Below are 17,469 nucleotides of genomic sequence, written 5' to 3'. Positions count from 1 at the left end.
TTAACCACTGCACCACCATAGTCCCTTTTAAAATTCAAGAACATGCTTCTGATACATTGAAAGAACATGATTAACTCGTTCAAAGTTACCAATTTGAGCAATACAAATAAGAAAAAAGAATGCCTTCCAAGGAAAAGATTGAGGCTAAAAATTTACTCAAAAGAGCATTTGTCTTCTTTCATAAATCACTCAGTCATTTAAAATAAAATCAAAGAAAAAATAGGTTTTGCAATTACTTCAATCTAATCTCCAGGCAATCTTAGGCTGTTTTGAAAGGAGGTAGGAATTTTAAAGTTACAAAAGCATAATAATACTGTTATTACTATCCCCTATTGTATTTTGTTCTTACTCCTACTTGCAAACAAATGATTTTTTTTTTTTTAAGTACTAAGTGTTCCTAAAACTTAGTTTTAAAAAATGTAGTACTTTAATGTATTTAATAACAAATAACTTCAGTTTACCCTACCTACACTTATCTGACTTAGTTTGTCAAGGGTAAAATAATTATAGTGAATGTGGTTATGAAGCCAAAAGCCTTAAATTCAATGTGTTTTTTATAAGAAAATTTAACAGCCTTATACTTTGAGTTATAGCATCCTTATACTGTCATATTCATAGCTGTAATCTGATATTGTTCAGGCATAAAATATTACTTGCATTGTTTCCACTAATACTGTTATTGTTAAGTGGTGTCAAGGTTCCAGTTCATGCTTATCATAGGAAGTCACCCAGCTGTAACACAACATTAAAATAATGCTCATTATTTTAAATAATATACACCCATTGTATCTTTGGGAGCATGGTGGCTCTGTAGGAAAAGCATAGGACTGAGAACCATGAGGTAGGCATTGCAAGCCCATCAGCCCCTCTGAAATCTTATACAGAATGACTATGAGTCAGAAGTGACTCCATGACACTTAACAGCAATAACAACATTGCATTTTGGAGTGCTCTGGTGGTGCTATAGAATAAGCACTGGACTGCAAACTTGAAGGTTGACAGTTCAAACCCATTAGGTACTCCCTGGGAGAAATATGAGGCTTTCTGCTCCTGTAAATATGTATAGCCTCACAAAACTTATACAGAGTTGTTCTTAGTAGAATCTCAGAGATACTTAAGAACAGCAACAACACTATCAGAGGAAACAATGCAAGTAATATTTTATGCCTGAATCTACTCAGTGGCAGTGGGTTTAATTTGGGGCTTTAGTATAGCTTTACCTAAGACACAAACACATAATTGCAGATATACAATCATAAAGATAGAGATAGCAATTCCATTTACTTTTTTAAAAATGGAGGAAAGAAGTACAATAGTTAGTTTATTGTCTAGGAAAATGAATTTAACACAAATTAACAAACTTATTTAGAGTGTTGACTTTCAGAAATAAATTGGTACAAATACTGATTGCAGTATCACACACTGAAAAACAACAACAACAACAATGAGAAAAGTCCCCAAGGAGATAAACTGACATTGTGGCTGCACCAGTGGACTCAAATATAGCAACAACTGTGAAGATGTTAAGTGGGCAGAGCTTCACTCTGTAGTGCACAAGGGTATGTATGAGACAGAATCAACTCGATAGCATCAAACAATCAGCAACATTTTGCCAAAATGATGACTTACTCAATATGGATATATCTGAACTATGCGACCATTTGGTACAAATCTGATAGTTGCTTTTGTTAGATGCCTGTCACTAGGGCACAACAGAAGGAAACATTGCCTGTTCCTGAGCCACCTTCACAACTGTAGTGTTTGAGCCCACTACTGCTGCCACTGTGTCAATACATCTCATTAGGGGTCTTCTTTTTTTTTTTTGCTGACCCTCCACTTTACTAACCATTATGTCCTTCTCCAGGGACTGTCCAAAGTATGAGAAACAAAGTCTTGCCATCCAGGCTTCTAAGAAGCATTCTGTATGTATTTCTTCCAACACACATTTGTTTGTTTTTCTGGAAGTCCATGGTACTTTAAATATTCTTCACCAACACCATAATGCAAAAAAGAAAACAACAAAAAAATACTGCTTAATATACTTTACTATCCATGTGTAAAACAGTCTGAAGTTTGAGATTATGGAAACGTTTTGTGTTTAGAAAGTTTCAAGAAGAATAGATTCTCAAGTAAAAAAAGGATGAAATCAAATTCTTAAAAAAAGAGGGTAGAAAGGATAATTTAAGTACATTTTTAATGTTTCTTCTTTAGTCATAGGTCATTGGATTAACAAAAATTTCTGTTAAGTTTTTATATGTATATTTGTCAAAAAACACCATTAAGAACATTTAAAAACAAGCAGCAGAGTGGAATAAATTTCTGCGATATGTACCTCTAACAAAATACTTACATCTTCTAGTTAAATAAGAAACAAACAAACAAACAAAAGCAATACAAAATGCATGAAACAATTCGTCTCTCATAGTTTGAACATATTGTCAGGAGGGAACAGTCGCTGGAGAAGGATGTCATGCTGGGTAAGATGGAGGGTCAGAGAAAAAGAGGAAGACCCCCAACAAGATGGATCAGCCAGGTGGCATCATTGATGGCGTCAAGTGTGGCAGCGGTAGTGAGGTTGACCCAGGATCGGACATTGTTTCGTTCTGCTGTGCATGGGGTCACTATGAGTCGGTTCCGACTCGATGGCACCTGACAACAACAACAGCAACAACAAAAAGGAAGCTACATTAAAAAAATCCATTAAATATATAAAATGTTGTCAACTTCCTTATTATCACTTGTTAAATCTCTAGAGTGAATAGAATGAAAATGAAACATATTGCACTGCTAAGAATGCAGACAAACTGAAATTTCTACACACTGGTGGTCGGAGTATAAATTGATAAAGTTATACTGGAAAATGGATTTGTTGTTGCTAGGTTCTGTCTAGCCCATTCCATCTCATAGAGATCCTATGTACAACAGAGCAAAACACTGCCCAATCCTGTGCCATCCTCACAATTGTTACCTGTGAGCCCATTGTTGTTGCCACAGTGTCAATCCATCTTCTTGGGTGTCTTCCTGTTTTTTGCTGACCCTCCACTTTGTGAAGCATGATTTCCTTCTCCAGGAACTGGTCTCTCCTAAAAACATCTACTAAAATGGAATGGATATCTTCCCTATGCACAGCAGAATGTAGAAATAATCTAAAAATATCACTAAAAACACAAGTAACGCAAAGTAGTTTCAGCACTACATCAATTGAGTCATTGAGTCGGACCATCTGCAAAACAGAAACACTGCCTGGTCCTGTGCCAGCCTTAACATTGCTGTTATGCTTGAACCCTTTGATGCTGCCACTGTGCCAATTCTCATTTGGGATTTCCATCTTTTTTGCTTACTCTCCACTTTATCAAACATATAGTCCTTCTGTAGGGACTGGTCTCTCCTGATAATATGTCCCAAGTATAAACAATGAACTCTGGCCATGAAAACTTGGAAACCCTTTACACGTTTGCTGACTGTGGGAACCAACACAGTGGCTCTTACAACAATAGCAACAACATATTCTATTTCTAGAGTTCTAAAAGTATGTTGTTGTTGTTGTTGTTGTTAAGTGCTATAGAGTCAATTCCGACCAATAGCGACCCTGTACTGGGTTTCCGAAGCTGTAAATCTTTACAGGAGCAGAAAGCCTCATCTTTCTACCATGGAAACAGCTGGCAGTTTCAAACTGCTGACCTTAAGGTTCACAGCCTGATTTGTAACCACTACCCTACCAGAACTCACTTGCCTTTTATATTGTTTAAAAAAGATGTTTGCAATGAATAAGTCATTGGTCTTGCAAAATTCTATAAGTGATCTCTAGCATTATTTTTATCACCAAGGCCATATTTTCAAATTATTTCCTTTTTGGTTCCAACTTTCACATTCCAATCACCAGTAATAAGCAGTGCTTCTTTATAGCATGCTTGTTTAATTTCAAGTTATTTAACTAAAATTATATAACTTAGAAAATAGAAAACTAAAATATTGTGATATAAAATATTGATATGAGATTGAGTCAGATAAAAAATGGATGGTTCTATTCAATATATTATTTCTTCCTTCATTTAGAGCATTTTGATGAAGTGTGGAGTACTGTATAAATGAAGAGCAAGAAGTTATTTATTTATTTTTTTGTACATATGAGACATTTTGCTGAGAAAATCCAAAATAATGATCTGAAAAATTATGTAAATTAATGAGTGATTGATAAATTGATATTTTTAACCAATGAAATTAATAAATAAAGTATATATGGATCAAGTTCACGTTTGGCAGAAAGTGAGAAAAAAATGAGAAAGAAATATTTTAGACCTGAAAGACATGGATTTTCTGATCATTAATGTCACTGATTTTTCATCACAAATCATACACAATTGTGTTGAAATTTTAAACCTAATTCAAACCCCAAAAGCATTCAGAGAAGGAACAAAATATCACATGCAAAAGTTTCACCAGATTTCTCATGATCAGCAAAGGAAGCAAAAATCTGATTAAATAATTTCACCCCATAATTCTATACATTCAATTTGCTTATAAAATTATGCCATGTTTAAGCACAAATGGTCTTTTAAGTGTTCAACTACAGTTCTTTAAGAGAATATAATCCATCAAAATTATGGAGGAAACAGCAAAAAAAGAAATTATGGGATCAAGATGAGTGCAAGTCAACAAAGGAGAGAGCAGAAGGCAATTCCCAAGAGTGATGAAACATGGAAATTCTCCAAAGCCAGATGTGTAGAAGTCTGTGAGAATAAACAGATCTGATAGGAACAGTGAGACAAAGTAAGGCTCTATCAATGGATAAAATTGGAACTCAAAGGTCTATGTAATGAACTTAACTATACTGAGAATAATTTCACAGTCCGGTTGGGGACAGTTTGTTTACTGAGTTAGTGATAGGTGTATAGAAAGATAACAATTGAAGTAAAGAAAACTGTACTCAAGAAATGAAGTGTAAGTATTCTCAGTACTGAATGCAAGTGTGAGAGCTTTATCAATGACTCTACTGAGAGCAATATTTGCAAAAAATATAAACACGTAAACACTGGCATTTTACTAAATCAGGAAATTGCATGTTTGGGTTTGTTGTTTTAAAAAAGATAATGTCACATAGGGAAAATGGAAAACTATGAGCTAAATTCTTGTCTTCTGTAATGTAAGCTAATAAATAAGTAACTAATACTGAAAAATCAAGAGAGTTCTATAACTATATTATTTAGAAATATGGAGATCAATGTTAAACAATGAAGAGGGAAGTTGTAAAAGAAATTGTAATTTGTTATGGAAAAGAGAAGGGCATTTTTATTATCAGTTTTGTAGTACTATTAGTAAAAAAACAAAGTAGAGAATTGCTTAGGAACAAAAGGCCTGTGTTCAACCCTAACTTGGTCACTTACTAGCTATGTAGCTCTCAACATATAAGCAAGTATTTATGTGACTCATTTTCTCTTCCTTTCTTAAGCAGTGATAATAATAACAAACTATTTGAACATTTGTTGTTGTTAAAAGTCATCAAGTCATTTTCAACTCATAGCAACCCCTTATAGGGCTTCCAAGGGGTGGCTGGTGATTAGCAGTCCAGTGCTTATCCTACTCAGGGGTTAAATGAACTAACACATGTAAGGCATTAATTTTAAGTAATATGTACTTTGATAACATAGTAATTACAATTTTAAAGTGATATGATATAAAAAATGAGAATAGATTCTTCTTGATAAACATAATAGAATGATAAAAATGTAAAAATTAAGAGGAAATAAAACTATATTAGCATTATATAAAAATTACATAAAGCAATACCAAGTTGAAAAAGATACATTATTTGATAAATGTTGACTATGAAATGATTTTAAATTGCTATTAATTCTAAAATGGAAGGTCTATTGTCAGGCTGCTAAATAAAGTTATTTGGAGATAAAAGCATTTGAAGTATTTATTGAAGAGAAATAAAGTAAGTTTTATTAAATATTATGGAAACTTAGAAGACCAACTAACACTCAGATATGAGGGAGAAAATACTAGATCTAGATTGACAAGAAAGAAGTGCTAATGGTAAAGAACATAAGGATTTAGAGTAATTTTTAAATGTGCTTTCTATGAAAATAATTTGTGTAGTGCATCCTCTAAAAAGGACATCATTTCTCTTTTTTGTATTATTATGTTTACTATGTCTATAATGCTTTTGAAGGTATTGGGTATAATTCTCATTGTCCTATTAATATTTAAGGCCATTTGGTGGTGATTGTTTGCTGTGGAGTCAGTTTCGATCCATAGCGAACCTGCACAGGGTTTCTGAGGCTGTTTTATTGGTCAGTTATTCAAACACTAGTACCCTACTGAGGCAATGAAGCAAGCTTCAAATATGTATGCATACACCTAAGAGCTGGGTGCTGAGATAAATACTTAAAATAACTGAAAACAGTCCTGAATGACTGAGAGCAAAACAGTTGCCAGGTCTCCTCCTTTCCTTCTAAAATGGAATAATGCTTATGAATAGAGACTGACCTCATAGCAACCACTAGCTTTCCTTATAAATTCTGGAATTTAACCACCCAGTATGTGACATAAATGGAATTTATAGTCTCAAAGTAATTTTTGGTTGAACACACCCTGTAACCCATTTACACTTATGAAAATGTCTTGGCATAGTAGATAAAAAGTCTGGAAGGACATGTGATCTATTTACTGGATCAGCTCTAATAACTACTCTTCACATTTGTTCTATCTTCACTGGAAAATCTTCCTACTTCTCTTAGGCCAATAACTTTAAAAGTCTTCTAGAGAAAACAATGATATAAAATTTCACAGCAATTTTCTGCAGGGGTAGCACTTCAAAAGGGGGCACAGTATGCTTTTCTTAGATAATATTTGAAAGTAATTTCAAAAGGACTCACATTTTCAACAGACCTCAGTGATTAGCACAGGTACAGGATAGATATAATTTAGTAGTTCCCTACTGGGCAGAGAAATTGAGTAACTGGATAAAAAATAAGGACTTTGTTTTTTGAGAAGACTTGACAAATGTAAAACTAGTTACTGTCAAGTTGTTTCTTATTCATGATGATCCTATGTATGACAGAGGAGAATTAACTGTGTTCCCTAGGGTTTCAATGGCTAATGTTTTTGTTTGTTTGCTTTAGATAAATTGCCAGACTTTTCTTATAAGGCATTTTTGAATGGGCTTCAACTTTCAACCTTTGGTTGAGCTCATCAGTCATTTGCATCACCCAGAGACATCAACAGAAATGAACAATATAGAATTGCTGGATAGGCGGCTAAATTGGGCTGACTGGCAAGACAAATAATAGGGCAGAAGAACACTATGGAGAAGTAGAGCCCATACCATATGGTTACCAGTTTAGTCTGGAGCCTTACATTTCATGAAAGCTCTGCCACTGACTAGCTGTGTAATGAACAATTGACTGAATCACTGTATGCTTCAGTTTCCTAACCTATATAATAAATATAGAACAACAAGACCTATTTCCAAGGATTGCAGTGAAAGTTTAATTTATTCTTGTATTTAAATGTTGGGAGTCTCTGGTTAGCACAAATGGTTAAACTTCAATTTGGTACTTTAAACCCAACTAAAGTTGCACCACCATACAGATAGAGGATTGCTTCTGAAAGGTCAGCCTTAAAGTTCTATTGAACAGTACTGTTCTGTACCTAGGAGTCCTGGTGTGGTGCTGTGGGCTAATGTGCCAGACCGTAAAGTCATTTGAATTGTAAGGTCCGTGGTTCAAGCTCACCAGATGCTCCTTGGAAGCCCTATATAGGTTTTACTATGTGTCGGAATCAACTTTGATGGCACTTAAAAACAAGAACATTCTGCACCTATGAAGTCACAGTCTTGAAAACTCTATAGAGCAGTTTTCTACTCTGCACACATGAAGTCATTATCAGCTGGACTCAATTGATGGCAACTAACAACAACACAAATGCTTAGAATAATTCTTGATAAATAGCGAGCATTAGCTATATTTTTAACATAACAAGAGATCAAAACCAGCATGCAGGTGGGAAACCAAAGTTATAAATTTCTTGCTCCCCAATATTGCCAAGATCTGTGTCTGATTATTTTTATTACTCCAGATTTGCTGCACTGTGGCCTTTTAGAGATTATTTCACATCTGTGTGAAATACTTCATGTGAAAATTCAAGCAGAGGGCTGACCTCCCTCAAAGGAGGATTAACTGGTAAATGATTGCCAAGTACTTGAAACTCTTGGAGAGTTCCAAAAATGCTGTTGCTAATTCTCCTCATCCTGAGAAGGGCCAGCTGATGACAATCCTAGGCTGAAGTGTCTCATCTCATATAAATGCTCAACCCAAAGTTGTTGTGAAATTTCCAATTTGTCAGTGGCCAAAGGGCACACTAAAAAGACATTCATTGAAGAACAGCAAATTCTGCACCTGGCGTAAGATTAGTGGCTGTTTGAAGAAATGTTATTTCCGGCACTTGATTTTAAGTTTGGTTTATGTTTTCACATATTCACATCTGACTAGTTAAGTGGGCTTCACATAGCAAATTTTCTGTTATATGTAAGAAGATCATACAGTGGAAACAATAATACCTAAGAAAAATCTGTTAGATTGAGACTACGGAAATCGGAAAATTTTTTTGTGTGTTTAGTAAGGTCTGCAGATGACATTACATTCACAATTGTTATTGTATGCAAACTCTGTAGGAAAGCTACTTAATGGTCCCAATGGCATCTTCAGTAGAAGTACAGGATAAAATATAAAAGGAAACAGTATTCAAGGAATCATGAATTGCACAGGAGTTCCCTATAGAAATAAATATTCATAAGCCCATTAGCAAATTCGAGATCAATTCATGATTATGCATCATTAGAATGCATACAAAAGAGCTTTGTATGAATTATTCATCACCTTTGTTTATGAACATCTTTAACTGATTGGAAGAAAATCATGATGAATATTCCTGAATTTTTCAAACTGAAGCACAGAGCCTAAAGAATGAAGCCATGCAGTGGTTTTTCAGGAGTGTGAGATAAATGGCTGACACAGGAAGCACAATTAAGAACTTGCATTGGTTTTGCAAATATTTCTGGTTTAGAAATCTGAGTGCTTAACTTTTTTTATTAGTAACACATTGACTGTCAACATGCAGTGTTTTTTTTTTTTTCAACAAGCACTGCATTTCAACAGTAAAAGCATTTATTATCAAGCAAATTGGGGAACACAATGTGATTTAAATACTATGTTTTAGGGGGGAACACACACACCACACCTCCACACATTTGTACACCTCAGCCATCTTTATTTCACTCCGGTTAGGCCATGAATTCATAGGGAATCGGTTCTAGCAGCTCAGGCTCCTTTCCATTGGTTCTCACAAAGTGCGCCTCTCTAGGGGGAGCAGGCTGGCGCTTTAGCTGAACCCAGGTCCCTTTCTCTTTGGCTTCCTTCTTTTTCTGATCATTTTTCTTCACTTGCTTCAGGAAGCTGTCTCGGCTCTTAAAGTGCCTAATATGCTCAATGCGCACATTAATTCTCTTGGCAAGAATCTTACCCTTGACTTGCTTGTTCACGACAGCGTGCGGGGTCACATTTTAGACTCTTCCAGTTTTGCTGTGGTAACATTTGTGGGGCATGCCTTTTTGAACTGTGCCCATTCCCTTGATGTCCACAATATCGCCTTTCTTGTAGATTCGCATGTATGTGGCCAAAGGAATGACCCCATGCTTTCTGAAAGGCCTGGAGAACATATAGCAGGTACCCCGCCTCTTTCCTTTTGTTTTCATCATCTTGGGGGATTACTGCAAGATGGTGGCACCGGCCGAAAAGTCAACATGCAGTTTTTTAAGCTATGAGTTTTTGCACAGAATAGGTGATGCAAGTCATTGCTAGGAAACATGCCTCATACCTTTCAGAGAATTTCTCTGACCCGACTTTCTGAAACTAGGCCTCAACTCTGGAATAAATAGACCATACATTTGAATGGCTTCCTAAAATAAAACAATTAATTCTCATTTTATACACAATATTCTTGACCACTAAATGTAATCTTATTTATTTCATAAGAATCATAGTTTGTGGATAAGGAATGACCTTGAAATTTAGACAATGGAGAACATTTTATAATGAAACAAAAAAACAAAACAAAACAGAGGTATGTATTTTTTGTTTGTTAAAACTGAGTATAGTTCTATAAGGTGTTTGTCACAAATCAATTTTCATATGTATTTTCCTTCTGTATTTTAAGTTGATGTCTGGATTATCATGGTATTTATTAAAAATAGCATGCTTTATGAAGGAGCTGGATAATTATGCCCTTGTATTATTATTTGAGAGGACACAAAAACTCGAGAAAGAATGTTTTTGTGGCACATGCCTTAGTTTCAATTTATTACCAAGTTATTTTCAGATATTCTTTTGAATCAGAGCAAGTCACAGAATGAAGATAGATTTTTGGGGAAGTCTGGATAAAGGAGAAAATCTGGACTACAAAATGAAGTAGGTAGCAAGGACAAGAAAAATAATGAAACAGAAAATCCAGGAGAAATATTTCATTGAAATTAGAAATATTTTGTTTTATTTTTATATTCTGGAAAGTAAGCATAAGACTTTAGGAAGAAAATTCCTCTTTTACTCATGATTTGCTTTGTCAAGCATTTTGTGGATGGCTTGGGCCTTGTAAATTGTTTTGACAATTCTTAAAATATAAGCGTACCAACATTGTTGTTGTTGTATGCCATCGAGTCGGTTCTGAACCATAACGACCCTTAATTTTGCTTCCTGTATAGGTTTTCTGAGGAGTACCGACCTTGTAATTCAAACCGACTTTGCAGTCCAGTGCATTAACCCACAGCACCACACCAGGACTCCATACTTGCCTTAGGTTAATAAAACTGCTATGCCATGTCTTTTGGCATTAATTTCATTAGGCATGTGGCTCTCCATCAAGTAATAAATTGTTGGGTGATGCAAATGTTTAATGAGCTCAGTTACTAAGTGAAGGCTGACAGTTCTAGTCTACTAAGGGATTCCTGGAATGAAAGGCCTAGTGATCTACTTCCAAAAAATATTTGTGAAAAAGCCACTGAAATCCCTATGGACCTGTTCTACTCTGACATACAGATGAGTTGGAATTGAGTGGGCAGCAACTATTTTTGTTGCTGTTGTTATCACCTGTGTGGATTTGAGAACATACAGACTCCTTAAATGAGGATCTCTGAAAGGGAGAGTCTAGGTATGTGTAAGTTAAAATTCTCAATAGGTGATTATAGCCCCTTAATAGTAAAATTCAATGTACTCATACTATATGTGGAGGGTTGATTTTATTCTACACTCCCCACTGTACCCATAGGTCCCTGGGTAGTACAAAGGATTAGGCACTCAACTACTGTCTGAAAGTTGGGCAGTTCAAATCCACCCAGTTAGGCCTGAAGAGGCAGGCTTAGTGATCCTGGGAAGGTCATATCCTTAAAAGATTTATTGAGCAATTCTACTCATATACAAACTTGGGGTCACCACGAATCAGATTCTACTCTAGAGTAACTAACAACAACATGTGTCCCTTTACCCCAAATCTTGTAACATTATCCCACACTTAAGCTGGATCCATATAACTTGCTTTGGCCAGTGCAATGCTAGCACGTGCTTCAAAAGCAAAAACTTCAAAAAATACTTTATGCTTTTAGTTTTGCCCTTGCATCTCTGCCCTCAACATGAGAATATGCTCAGACAATGGTGAAAGACACAGAGAACACAGAATTGTTTTCCAGTCTTCCTACTGGCAGCTTGCATCAGACTACAGCTGGGATGTCACCTGACACTGAGTTAGAAAAAAGAACAGCACTGCTGAGCCGAGCACAACCCAAAATCACAGGACTGCAGGGATCATGGACTAATAAATGATTACTGATTTAAGCCACTGAGTTTTCAGGTGTTTTGTTAAGCAGCATCAGTGTGCCAAAAGAAAACTGATATCCCATTTTAAGAAATAAATTATTTAGGCTTGATTCCTATCTATGGCTATAATTATGACTCTGTGGAAATATCCACAGTAGTGTAGGATAGTTATGAAGCAATAGTTAAGTAAATGGATGATCATATTTAGTGAGAACACAATCAACCAACTTGACCTCATAGACATATACAGAGTACCCCACCCAGCAACACCAAAAAATACAGGCTTTTCTAGCACACAGGGAGTATTCTACAGAATAGGACATATGTTAGGCCACCAAGTATATCTCAATACATTTTAAAACATTGAAATATTACAGAATTTTTTCTCAGGTCACAATCCTATAACATTAGAAGTGAACAAGGGGAAAAAATCAAATGGAAATTGAATAGCATTTTCCTTAGAAACTACTAGGTAATTGTTGATAAGTGTTTTTGAGTTTGTTCTGACTCATAGTGATCTGATCCTGTATAGGATTTCCTAGAAGTGGCTGGTGGGTTTGAATGGCCAACCTTGCAATTAGCTGTCTAGTGCTTATCCTACAGTGCAATACAATTGTCACCCACACAGGACTGGGTAGTAGGAGAAAAACAAAAAATAACATAAAAGTGTCCTTGGATCAGATGAGAATGAAAACATAATACACCAAAGCATTTGGGACACAGCAAAAGCATTGACAAAGGGTAATTTACAGCAATAAATACATACTACAAAAGAGAAGAAAAAGCTAAACTCAACACTTGAACACAACATCTCCAACAATTGGAAAAAGAGCACCAAAATAAGCCGATACTCACCAATAGAACAGAAAAAATAAAGTTTAGAGCAGAAATAAATGAAACAGAAAGCAGAAAAATAATACAAAGAATCAGCAATAGAGAAGTTAGTTCTTTAAAAGGAGTGGTGGCAGTGGTTGTGCACCATGGAGTCAGTCCCAACTCATAGGGACCTTGCACAGGGTTTCCAAGGTGATAAATCTTTATGAGAGCAGAAAGCCTCATCTTTCTCCTGTGGAACAGCTGCTACTTTCGAACTGCTGACTTTGTGGTTAGCAGACCATCTCTTAACCACTACGTTACCAGAGCTCTTTTTGAAAGCAGTAATACATTTGCTATACTACTGACAACTTCACTAAATGAAAAGAATGAGAAGACACAAATAACACAAAAAAGAATTGAAATGTGTGATGTTGCAACAGAACCAATGAAGTAAAAAGGGTAATACCAGAATACTATGAAGAACTGTAGATTACTGGTGTGGCACTGGACTGCTAAATGCAAGGTGGGTGGTTCAAACCCACATATGATTCCTCATAAACCCTATGCAAAATCACTATGAATCAGCACCAACCCAACAGCACTTAAAAACACCATCAGCAACATGAAGAATTATATTCCAAAAATTTGTTAAATCTAGAAAAATGGGACAAATTTCTAGAAACACACAACCTGCTTAAAATAACATGGACTGAAGTAGAAATTTTGAATAGATCTATACCAAAATAAAAACCCACCACCAGCCACTTCTCAGAAATCCTAAACAGGGTCACTATGTGTCAGAATGGATTCAACAGCACTTAACAACAAAGACAACATAACAAGATAACAAAAGAGGGAGCATAGTGATTCTGTAGGGTAAGCTTTGGACTGTGAACCACTAGGTTTGGCAGTTTGAGCCCACCAAATGTTCCACCAGTGAAAGATAAGGCTACCTACGTCTGTAAAGATTTACAGATTCAGAAACCCTGTATAGGGTCACTATGTATCAGAACTGGACTAGAGAACACTGAATCAACAAGAGCAAAACAAAAGACTAAACTGATTAAATCATTTAAAATTCCTAACAAAAAAGAGGTCAGACCCAGGAGCTTCACAGGTGTATTCTACCAATTATTCAGAAGAAGAGCTGACATCAATTCTATTAAAACTATTTCAAGTCCTGCTGTGGCGCTGTGGGTTAATGCTCCAGACTGCAAAACCGTTTGAACTGCAAGGTCGGCAATTCAAGCTCACCAGTTGCTCCTCGAAAAACCTATGCAGGGTTGCTATGGGTCAGAACTGACTCGATGGCACCTCACCACAACAACAAGGTATAGAAAAAGATGGAAAATTTCCAAACTAATTTTATAAATTGGACTTAACTCCGATATCAAAATCTGTCAAAGACATCACTAAAAATGAAAATTATAGGCTAATACCCCTTATGATCATAGACGTAAAAATTCTCAAGAAAATCCTACTATATGGAATGTAACAACATATTGAAAAATAATACTTCATGACCAATTGGAATTCATACCAGGTATGTAAGCATGGATCAACAGTAGAGAAACAATCATTGTAATCCACCATATAAATAAAACAAAGGAAAATAACTATATGATCAAGCACAGAGATTGACACAGAAAAGGCATTTGACAAAATGCAATACCCTTTCCTGATAAGAATACTCAACAACAACAACAACAAAAAGAGAGACATGAATAATGTGATCAGGCTGGTAATTTTGGTCACATGAACTAGTAGATATCATTAGCAGAGGATATATACAATAAATATTTCAGTATCTTATCATTCAATTATAAATGGCACAGATTAGATAATCTTATAATTAAATAATATGTCCATTGCATCTATTAAAATTTATTTCTGAAAATAAGTAGATAAATGTCACGGGAGTAAATGATGTATACATTTAAAGTATTATTTTAGTCATTGATTTTTGAAAAGTAAATACACTTTGAAAAATAGTATTGATATTGTTATACCACCTATGAATATGTAAATTTGACATGCATACACTCTATATTGAATATGGATATATAATAAATTATATAATACAATAATCTATATATAAGAAAAAGTACACATAATTCCATACCTAAAATGCAAACAATTATATTATAGAATACGTTCTCCAAAGTGTTTTAAAGCTTTGTAATATGACACATTCCTGCATTTTGTGTAATTAATAATTTTTCTTAAATGGTATTTAAGTGGGTGATATACTATTACTAATACTTAAATTTTGTGGTTGTTAAGTGTCATTGAGTCAGAGCCTACTCATAGCCACCCTTTATAGAGTTTTGAATGAGTGACTGGTAGGTTTGAGGCACCAAATTTGCAGTTAGCAGTCCAGTGCTTATCTTACAGCACCACACCAGGACTCCAATATGTACCTACTATGTTCATGTTGTTGTTTTTATTAAGTGCCGTTGAGTCGATGCTGACCCATAGTGACCCTGTATAGGGTTTCCAAGGAGCAGCTGGTGAGCTTGAACCACCGACCTTGCAGTTCAAACGACTTCGTAGTCTGACATATTAACCCACAGCGCCACACCAGGACTCCTAATACATACATGTTGTGAAGTGCCATCGAGTCAATTCTGAGACATAGCGTACATAGGGATACATTATATAGGGAGATAAAATATATTATATATATAGAAAGGCATTATATTATATATAAATACACACACACAAGAAATAGTAAGTAAAAAGTTTTGCCACTCGTGTGGTTAATGCACTGCAAAGTCAATTTGCTCCTCAGAAACCCTATACAAGTCATTATAAGTTGGAACCAACTAGATGACACTTAACAACAACAGGGTCATATTTCATAAGTGCATGGATTTATTTCAACCAAAACATGTTTAAATATGTCTCTGTGATTAGTGGATGGCTTCAGACAAGTTCTCTTAGGAATGCACCTGTCTTAGTCTCATTAAGGTGACTTCCAAAAAAGAAAAAAAGATCCTGTAAAATATTGGCTTCTCAGGGTATCTGATGTTGTTGTTGTTGTCAGAACAGACTCATAGCGACCCTATGCACAGCAGAACGAAACAATGTCCGATCCTGGGCCAACCTCACTACTGATGCCACACTTAAGTCCATCAATGATGCCACCTGGCCAATCCATCTCGTTGGGGGGGTCTTCCTCTTTTTCTCTGAACCTCCATCTTACCAAGCATGATATCCTTCTCCAGCGACTGTTCCCTCCTGACAATATGTCCAAAGTATGAGAGACGAAGTCTAGCCATCTTGGCCTCCAAGGAGCACTTTGGCGGCAATTCCTCCAAAACAGATCTATTGGTTCTTTTGGCAGTCCATGGCACTGTTAGTATTCTCCTCCAACACCACAATTCAAAGGCATCAATTCTTCTACGATCTTCCTTATTCACTGTCCAGCCTTTGCATGCATATGAGGTTACTGAAAATACCATGGCGTGTGTCAGGCGCACCTTAGTCCTCAAGCTGACAAATCTGCTCTTCAACACTTTAAAAAGTTCCTGTGCAGCAGATTTGCCTAATTCAATACGTCATCTGATCTCTTGCCTGCTGCTTCCGCAAGCATTGGTAGTTGATCCAAGAAGAATGAAGTCCTTGACAACTTCAATCTTTTCTCCATTGATAAGAATGCTGTTTATTGGTCCAGTGGTGAGTATTTTTGTTTTCTTGACATTGAGATGTAATCCATACCGAAGGCTGTGCTCTTTGATCTTTATCAGTAAATGTTTTAAGTCCTCTTCACTTTCAGCAAGCAAGGTTGTATCATCTGCATAGCTTACATTGTTATGAGTCGTCCTCCAATCCTGATGCCACATTTTTCTTCATAGAACCCAGCTTCTCGTATTATTTGTTCAGCATATAGGTTGAATATGGGTATCTGCAAGGCCAGACAAATTCAAGGCAGAGAGGTCAGTTCAGAAGGTTATGGTGATTATTTCCAAGGGATAATCTTGATAGATTTTCTGGAAGGGCACAGGACTACCAGTGGGGTCTTATTACACTTTTCTTGATTTTAAACCATGCACTATACCCTAATTTTGTTTGAATGGCTACCTCTTGGCTTATGAGCACGTGCATGAGCAGAATTTAGTGATTTGGAATTTCTGCTTTTTATAATGTCATCTATAGTTAGTTATGATTTACATACTTGAATGCCTTTGCAATGTCAATAAAATACAGGTAAACATCTTTCTGCTATTCTCTGCTTTTAGTTAAGACACATCTAATGGCAGCAATCTCTTTTGTTACACATTCTGGCTTGAATGTTTTGAAGTTGATATATATATACATATGTTGTTAAGTTGCATTGAGTCAGTTCTGACTCATGTCAAACCTGTATTGGGTTTCTGAGGAGCAGCTGGTGGGTTTTAACTACTGATTTTATGGTGCTGATCCTACAGCACCACACCAGGAGCTCTCTCTCTCTCTCTCTCTCTCTCTCTCTCTATATATATATATATATATATATATATATATTTTAAATTGTAGTTTATATATATGTATATTCATATAGTAAAAAATGCTGAACACAACCAACTGTATTACATATTTATATTAGATAGTACAATGAGGAACAAGTATCTTAAAAGGAGATTCTGAGAAGGACAATTCAGAGAAGTGCAGTGTCATGGATATTGGAGAAGTGTGTGTTTCAAATAGGAGGGAACGGTCAGCATTATCAGCTGCTGCTGAAAATCACTAGCCTTCATGTGAGCTACCCCAGGAGGAGGAGGAGGTGGTGCTCATTTCTTAACTT

At 35.8% G+C, this 17,469-nt stretch overlaps 1 pseudogene; it reads right to left on the bottom strand.

Moving 5' to 3' along the window:
- Positions 1 to 9,286: 9,286 nt before the first annotated feature.
- On the bottom strand, positions 9,287 to 9,760 carry LOC102832670 (annotated as a pseudogene).
- Positions 9,761 to 17,469: the final 7,709 nt, after the last annotated feature.

Source organism: Chrysochloris asiatica, unplaced genomic scaffold (assembly GCF_000296735.1).
Source record: "Chrysochloris asiatica unplaced genomic scaffold, ChrAsi1.0 scaffold00006, whole genome shotgun sequence".
Lineage (NCBI taxonomy): Eukaryota > Metazoa > Chordata > Mammalia > Afrosoricida > Chrysochloridae > Chrysochloris > Chrysochloris asiatica.
The sequence above is the reverse complement of the archived record's forward strand: the minus strand, read 5'-3'. Positions and strand labels throughout refer to the sequence as shown.